The sequence below is a fragment of the Labeo rohita genome, unplaced genomic scaffold (assembly GCF_022985175.1).
Source record: "Labeo rohita strain BAU-BD-2019 unplaced genomic scaffold, IGBB_LRoh.1.0 scaffold_1206, whole genome shotgun sequence".
Classification (NCBI taxonomy): Eukaryota; Metazoa; Chordata; class Actinopteri; order Cypriniformes; family Cyprinidae; genus Labeo; species Labeo rohita.
The window spans coordinates 3340-12500 of record NW_026127347.1 but is presented as its reverse complement, the minus strand read 5'-3'; the positions used below and the strand labels follow the sequence as shown (position 1 = coordinate 12500).

Sequence of the window (9161 nt, the reverse complement as noted above, 5' to 3'; positions counted from 1 at the left end):
TAATAAACATTAACTTCAGATACCAGTCAACAATCGCAGGCAGTTTGTGTCAAAAAAACACATTTTCTTTTCATTTAAAATAACTTGAAAAGTGTGTCAGAGTTTTGGTGTCAAAAAAAAAAAAAAAAAAAAAAAAAAAAAAAAAAAAAAAAAACCTTATTATTATTATTATTAGTTTTTTGTGTGTGTGTGGTTACATCATCATTTCCAGCGATCTCCAGGAGTTCGCGTCAAATACATTATATATTAAGAAATATCAAATTCAGATACCAGTCAACAATCATAGGCTGTTTGTGTATAAATATATATATAAGGGGTGTAACGGTTCACAAATATCACGGTTCGGTTTGATACGACACAGTGGTGTCACGGTTCGGTATGTTTTCGATACAGCAAAATAAAAAAAAAGCCAGATAATTTCTTTGATTTTTTTTTTTTTTTTTTTTATTTGTTAAAACATCAAAAAAGTATGATCTTGTTTTTTTCTTTTACTTTAAACAATGATGGAGCTATTCTTCACCCATCTTTTGGCTTTCTTTTTAGCAGCATATGAAACAAAACCTCCTTTATAACCAAAACCAAAAAGCTCCTGATAAAAAAAAAATAATGTAATATTGTAGTAGTTATAAACTAATAGAAAGACGTCCAGCTGTCTGTTGTCAGAGCAATCGCTGGTACTTCGGCCAACTGGTTCTCTATTTGGGCTTTTGTTTTTCTGTACAAAGCAGGAATTATTTAGCCGCTTTTCCACTATCGGGCCGAACCGTTCTCTTCGCTTAACCGTTCCGTTCCGTGCCGATCCGGGCTAGTCAGCACGGATACGGTTTCATTTTCCACTGTGGTGCAGATAACGGAACTCTTTGGAATGTAAATACAAATGCGTTAGTCGTTGCCTTGTTAACGCAATTGTAATATAAATAGAGATATGATCAGATACTTCTGTTTTTGGGACTTCGTTAAATAACAGGAAAAAAAGGACAACTATAAACAACGCAAAAAATAAAATAAACAGAAGGCGACGACAGGTATAACGTTACCAACAAATGCTGAGGGGATATGCATGCCAACGGAGACAAACACAGAAGGTAAAACCTTTCTGAAAACTAACACATTTATTGACATAACCATAGACATTTATTGTCTAACCGTGCCGAGAATTTCGGGCCGAGAACAGTTTGTAATCGTGCCGTGCCGTACCAGGCTCAGGTGGAAACACAACTGGAACCATACCTGACCGTTCTAAGAACCGTTCGGCACGATAGTGGAAAAGCGGCTATATTATACACTTTATTCTCTTTTATTTTTTTCAAATATAAAAGTATTTTTCTGAATCGTTCGGTTCGTAATGCGTACCGAACCGAAAGCCTCCTACCGAACGGTTCAATACAAATACGCGTATCGTTACACCCCTAATATATATATATATAAATATTTTTTTTTTTTTTTATATATATATGGTTACATTATACTTTTTTTTTTTTTTTTTTGGTATGGTTACATTATACTTGCCAGCGATCTCCAGGAGTTGGCGTCACATACATTATATATTAATAAACTTTAACTTCAGATACCAGTCAACAATCGCAGGCAGTCTGTGTCAAATAAAAACATTTTCTTTTTATATAAAATAACTTTAAATGTGTGTCAGGGCTTTGGTGTCAAAAAATACATTTCATATTTTTGGTAACGTTACATTATACTTGGCAGCGATCTCCAGGAGTTCGAGTCAAATACATTATATATTAATAAACAGTGTGATGAAGTGAGTGCCACAACTCGCTTCGGGGGAGGGGAAAAGGGAACGTGAGTCCGTGAAACACACACACACAAAAAAAACAAAAACAAACAAAGGATGGCTTACTCACAAAGCACTTTCGTGCAGGGTGTAGTTAATTTACAGTGCCAATAATCCAGACAGTCCACAGTGAAGAATATGTACAGGTGTGCACAAAAATATATCAAAGTATCAAAGAAACAATAAATAGGAAAATAAAGATGAAAAAAAAAAACTATATTTACAACCACACACTGTAACCACAATATACAAAATTGAGTTGAGGGATTTGCTTGAGGTACTACAGTAACACTCTCGCAGACTTGATTAACAAGCAAATGTCTGAGAGGCTGGCCTCCCCTTTTATAGGCCAGACTCACAAAACAGGTAAGTTTTCAGGTATACCTTAGACATTTTACATTTTGCATACTTCAAAGGTACATTAAATCAACATTAAATAATGATTCTTCTTTGTTATTTCTTCAAAATACACATATTCATCATTACAGAAACACATAAAACACGTTAATAATTAACACATAATTCACACAATCCCCGTCACAAACTAACTATGGTTTCGCCGGCGCGACCCACTCTGTGCCTTTAAAAGCAAGCGCCCTCCGTCTGCTCGGTTTGGCCGACGCGGTGTTTATCCACCGAAAGACCGACGACTACCTGACAAACAAACAAACAAACACTTGTACGAAGACACAATTAATGTGTGTGTGTGTGAGATGATCGGGTATGAGATGGTGGGAACTGCGTTGTGGGAAAATGTTCGTGGGCGATCGGTTCGGCGCGTGCACTCGCTTTGCCGATGGCGGAAGCAACAGGTAAGGAAGGGGAATGGAGAATGAATGGGCTGTGTGAGTGTGCGTGCATATGTGTACTGCTTAATCACAGACGTTGAAAGTTAGATGCTAATCGCAATTAGCATAATAGCACGCTAGCGATATTCGCTCATCTGATGTTATGTGTTGCTGGTTTTTATTAATGTCTGTCTTTCAGAGATTCACATGTAAATGCTATGCATTACTGTAGGCGTTTTTACATTTTTAATCGAAGATGACATTCTGTTTTTGTTTTCTGAATATCACATAGTGGCAAATGTCTTTATAATTTAAATGAATTAAGATTTTTTTAAAGGAATGGTATAAAACAAAATACAGCTTTTTAAGAACTTTTCAGTAAACCATTTATTCTTTCCCCTTGTAGAGTCATTAAGGATCCAGCTTATTATCGACAGTTTGGTAAGGAATTGCTTATCTGCTGTTTATCTTATATTATTGAACTGTCAAGTGAAAATGTTGTATGTGATTTTTGTATTCAGTGTATTCAGTTAAAGATATTTCACAGTATCAAAGTTGATGTTTTATGAGTATTTATTTCTGGTGTTTTTGTTCATACAGGTCAGTACAGAGAGCGCACAAGTGGGAGAGAGAGGAGGGGATGGCATCAGAAAGGATCTAGAGCTGGGACACTTTCAAGGATCACCCGAAGCACAACCACACTATATGCACAAGGCTATATAAAAAGGCTATAAACATTTTATCATAATTTGAAGAAACATTTTTACTTAAAATATTAAATGCATTCATTTAAGGCAGGGTTTTTCCCTGCATAAAGAATTTTAAGGCAACTGCTGTTATACCTCTTCACCACCAACTTGATTTCTGTTGCAGGTTCCATTCTCAAACTGTTCTATTTCCACTGCACACATCTCTTGTAATGAGACACATTTGTAAACCTGGTTTCACAGAACTAGTTATCCACCAAAATAAAAGATAAAGTGGTTTGAGTCAAAAAAGGTTTCTTTTGCAAGTGCAGCGCAAAATATACATGTTATTGCACAACATACAGTCTTTAACCCTCTGGGGTCTAAGGGGATTTTGAGAAGTTTTGACATACCTTGACATTTGTGTTTTTTTTTTTCAGTATCTTAAAAAAATACACTACCAGTCAAATGTTTTTGAAGAGTAAGTTGTTGTTTTTTTCTCCTCACCAAGTCTACATTTATTTGAGCCAAAATACAGCAAAAGCAGTAATATTGTGAAATATTTGTACTATTTAAAAGAACTGTTCTATTTGAATATATTTTAAACTGTAATTCCTGTGATCAAAGCTAAATTTTTAGCATCATTACTCCAGTCATGCAGTGTCACAGGATCCTTCATTATAATATGCTGATTAGCTGTTCAAGAAACATTTATTATTATCATTATCAATATTTAAACAGTTGAGTACATTTTTTTAGGATTCTTTGATGAATGGAAAGATCCAAAGATCAGCATTTACTTAAAATAAAAAGCTTTTGTAACATTATACACCATACCATTCAAAAGCTTGGAGTCTATTTTGAGAAATTAATGATAAAAAATAAAATAAATTTATTTAGCAAGGATGCTTTAAATTGATCAAAAGATGAGATGTGATGAAAAAGACATTTATAGTGTTACAAAATATTTCTACACTAAAAAATAATTTCACCATTTAGTTGTTTCAGTTAATTTTTTTTAAGTTGACACAACTTGCAGCTACTGAATTTGCTCATTCAGCTTAATATCTTAAATTTTACTGTCTCAACTAATTCATAAGTTGACAAAACGTTTTTATTTGCCCCTTCAACTTAAAAAAATGTGTTGAATCAATTTAATGAGGAAATCACGTTCTTAACGTCACATGTAGCGAGATCTCCTGAATACCGTTGCAGAAAGATGATGTTTGTCGGCCATCATGGGGAGCTTCTTCACAGAGTTGGAAAATGTTCTCAATCAACAAATTTGGTAAGCAAATATTTGTATTTATTCGTTTAATATATGTACATTTATGTATGTTGTCTAAGAAGAGTACAAGCATGGTTTAAAGCGTCGTATTTTCTAGTTGGTTATATGTACTAGTTTCGCGGCATTCTGAGCCTCAAAATACACACGGTTCCACAGTATTTTCGATATAAATATTATATTGTCTCCTGCGGTACTGAGCTGAACTTATGGAGAATGATAAATATACAGTTTGGTATGTATTATTTGAGGCCAGTGCTGCATTAGAGACAGAACCGTTCAAACAGAGCGTGAGACGGAGAGGAACTAGGAACTGTGTGGATTTAGAACGGCGGGAATTTTAAAAAATGAATTTATGAGCAATTAAAATTAAGGGGAGAAAAACAATATTACTACTCCAAGTGTCATTTTGCATGTTATAAGAGAAACAAATGAACAGCTCCCTCAGAGTTCGTTTGAAGCACGTATATTTGATATTTCTGACACAAACCGGTAACTCTCTCAGTTAACGTGCATTAATATACGGTCGGTCTTGTAAATATTTGTATTTATTGGTTTACTATATATGTACAATTACGTATGTTGTCTAAGAAGAGTACACGTATGGTTAAACGCGTCGTATTTTCTCGTTAGTATTATTTTTGCGGCACTCTGAAGCCTCAAAATACACGGGGTTCCACAGTATTTTCGATATTAATGTTATACCAAGTATACTCCCATGCGGTACTGAGCTGGATTTATGTGGAGAATGATAAATATACAGTTTGGCATGTATTATTATTTTATGAACGATTAAAATTAAAAACAAGATTACTACTCGAACTGTCATTTTTATGCATGTTATAAAAGAAACGAATGAGCAGCTCCCTCAGAGTTCGTTTGAACCGGTACAAACTCTTTTCTCAGTTATTGAAGTGCCTCACCGGACACATATACAACTATACACATTATAGAACTATGGGTTTTTGAAAAATAATGAAGGTGTATATCTTGCTTAAACAGCACTGCGATAAGGATTGTCACAAATGTGTAAAATTAGCTGTTTTTGGTTGTTCTAATTTCCTGTGTTATGTAGTTTAAAATCCTTTTCTGTATTGTAAAATGGGGGTTTGGTAATTGAAACGTAAACTTGCAATGACATTTGGCTTTCTCTGTCAAGATTTATTTATTTTTATTTTTAGTATTGTTTTAACATGTTTCTGTATTTTTCATGTTTGTGATATTCTGGAATGACTGAAGATGAGCATAAAATTCAACGATCTTGTGGTTGGACCTCAGCAAGTCCTTTTGCAGTTGTACAGCTTGGACAAAGTTGTAAGTAAATGTATTTATTTAGTGCACATATTTACTGGAGTTTGTGAATTAATTTTATAAGGCATAGTTTAAGGCTTCCCTTTGTTTTTATTAAAGCACACAGGTTCTCGAGGTATTCATCCAGGACATGACTTTTGGCATTATAGTTGTGGGTGACCAAATTGAGCACCATCAATCTGCAGCGTATCAGCGGCTGTAACACGTAAGTTTTCGATATGGTACACAGTACTTACTGTATGTCATGATACACGATACATTCACAATACTAAAAAAGCCAAAAAGTGTTAAAGGGATAGTTCCAGCCCCAGCAACAAAACTGTACCTTTTTTGAGAGTGTTGGAGTTTAGATTGGAGTGAGCAGGGCACGTGCATGCCATTATATAGATATTTGCAATGCACTTGGCAATGGGAGCATAACGTAATTTCCTCATTACCTTCAGCTGGCATGTTTCCGTGACAATGCAGCATGGTGTCCGTCAGCAGATGTCGCTGTTTTAATGGCATAAATGTCTTTTTATTTTTGTTAGCATTATTGTTGCAAATAAACATACAGTTTATATTTTAAAATGTTTTATATTAGTTTTTAGGGCCCGATCACTGCAGTGCGAGGACCCTATTGGAATTGCTACGTTTATTATTATATATTATATATTTAAAACAAAATGTATGTTTATTTGCAACAGCAATGCTAACAACAATAAAAAGATATTTTCTATGCCATTAAAACAGTGACATTTGTTGACAGACCCGTCGCTCCCTTTGCCAAGTGCATTCCAAACATCTACATAATGGCACACAGTTGCCCTGCTCACTCCAAAGTCTAAACTTCAAGGGCTCTGCCCTTTGAAGGAGTAGGGCATATGGATGACCACTTCCATTTAGAATTTCCCCCGTGAATCGTTCGGTTCTAATACACATACCGTAACACCCCTAGTTGCTATTGTAATTTTTAATGTCATTTTATATTAGATTTAAAAAATGTAATTTAGTTTTTTTTACCAAGGCACAGCGCATACATGTTCTACATCAGCACCACATACGTGTCGTGATACTCTTGTGAATGTGTGGGCAAGACTGATAATATAAGTAAATATTTATTTACTAAAAATATTTTGTATGTAAAATGTAACATTAAAGTGACTATACTTTGAATATAGTCTTTGTAAAACTGTGAAGCAAAATATGTCAGAATGTGCCAATAAAAAACCTGAACGACTGGTATTTTCAGCATCGACTAGCAGCAGTAGAATTTTGGCAACTAGTTTTATAAATCCCTAATGGCTACAATTTTAGATGAACAATGATAGAACTAAGAGTTCACACCATCCAAATGAACCAAACTCTAACATCAATCGAACCTGGTGCACACCAAAAGTGCTAGTGTTGAAACACCCTTATATTCTGGAAATTAAAGTACTTGTTGGAGTTGGTCTGATACTCCTAGCCATGCTCATGTAACTTACGCCTTTTTTTTTTTTACTTTGCCTCTTCATTGCTGTTTGTTGAGGTTGTTGTTGTTGTTATTATAATTATTTTTAAATATTTTTAACAGAATGTATTACTATAGTTAATGTACAGTAGTATTCTATGTTGATTCAATTATTATATTTGCATGTAAATAATTATTTTTTTGTTGTTGTTTTTTTCAGGCATCTCATGAAATTGAAGAATTAGTGAAGGGCATAGAAATGGACATCTTGATTGTGACTGAGGAGGAGCAATGGGAAATGCTTCCAAAAGAAACCATTGCCGTTGCCATCATTTTGGAAGGGCGTCTTGACCTCACCGATATCTGTGACGTCCTAAAAGCATTTGTGCTTTGGATAGGTCTTCTTTACATCATTAACACTGATTACCCAAAACACATGAAGCACACTTCCGATGTTCTCCAAAAACTTTTCATGAACATTGGTGGGAGTAGCTGTTCTTAGTGTGTTTACGGGCTACACAACATGCTATTCCGCAAGAAATTTAGAATCCCTAATCTGTTCTTTTGATTAAATGTGAATTAGTGAAAGGAATGTAAATATGTACTGCAATTGTTACACAGAAATGAAATGTCAATGTTTATCTCTGTTTTTTAAAGTTAGGGTGTTTTAATACTAAACACAGTAATACTAAGTAGGAGGTTGTCTATTTTGAATTCAAATAAAATAGCCTTCTGCATGTTTTTCAGTGTCCATGAGGCTATTTTCTGCAGTACTGTTAGAAAATAGAAACTTGAGTTGTGTGGGCAAATTGCATAGTTGCACCAGTTTAATGAACTTAACATTACAGGTAAGATGAACTATTCTTGAAAAAATAACCTGGCTGCCTTAAAAATATAAGTTGATTCAACAAAATGCTTAGCTGAGCCGATTTTTATTCAGTTTGCACAACTTAAAATTATAAATTTAAACTTGAGTTGTGCGGGCAAATTGCATAGTTCAACCAGTTGAATGAACTTAACATTACAAGATGAACTATTCTTGAAAAAGTAACCTGGCTGCCTTAAAAATATAAGTTGATTCAACAAGATGCTTCGTTTAGCCAATTTTTATTCAGTCTGCACAACTTATAATTATAAATTTATTCAACAAAATGGTTAGTTTAAACAACTAAACGTTTGTTGGTCTCACTAAGTTTATGTTGTTTCAACTTGGATTTAGGTTAGCACAACTTTCTTGTCATGTTGGTCTCACTAATTTTATGTTGTTACAACTTACATTTAGGTTAGCACAACTTTCTCATCTTGCTGGGCTAACTAAAAACCTAAAAGTTGACTCAGCTTCACCTTTGTTATCCCAACTATTAATTCTAGGTTTAAGGAACTCCAACATATGTTTAAACAACATAAGTTTTTTAGCTTATTTAACACAACATTTTAAGGCAGCCAGGTTACAAATTATTTTAAGTTGAATCAACTTATTTGTTTTTACAGTGTATATCAGATAAATGCTGTTCTACTTTTAATTCATCAAAGAATTTTACTGAGCTGTTTTCAAGATGTTTTTGAGCAGCAAATGATTTCTGAAGGGTCATGTGACTGGATCATGAGTAATGATGAAAAAAATTCTGCTTTGACGTCACAGTATTAAATTACATTTTAAAATATATTCAAATAGAAAACATTTTAAATAGTAAATAGTTTTTTTTATTCTTTCTTTGCTGTACTTTGGATCAAATAAATGCAGGACTGAGGAGCAGAAGAGACGTCTTGGGGAAAAAACTGTTAGATGTACTGTTAGAAAACTTCTAACTTCTAGTGGTAGTGTATTATGTCTATAGTCTGTATTCATCACAAACTGGGCAAC

The 9161-nt window shown here is 34.1% G+C and overlaps 1 long non-coding RNA gene across 1 annotated transcript; it reads left to right on the top strand.

Annotated features, from left to right (window-relative positions):
* The first annotated feature begins 4481 nt into the window (after positions 1 to 4481).
* Positions 4482 to 8790, top strand: LOC127157812 (uncharacterized). The gene is made up of 4 exons (XR_007826005.1): positions 4482 to 4557; positions 5794 to 5868; positions 5965 to 6070; positions 7518 to 8790. It is a non-coding gene; the product is annotated as an uncharacterized LOC127157812 (long non-coding RNA).
* The last annotated feature ends 371 nt before the right edge of the window (positions 8791 to 9161 follow it).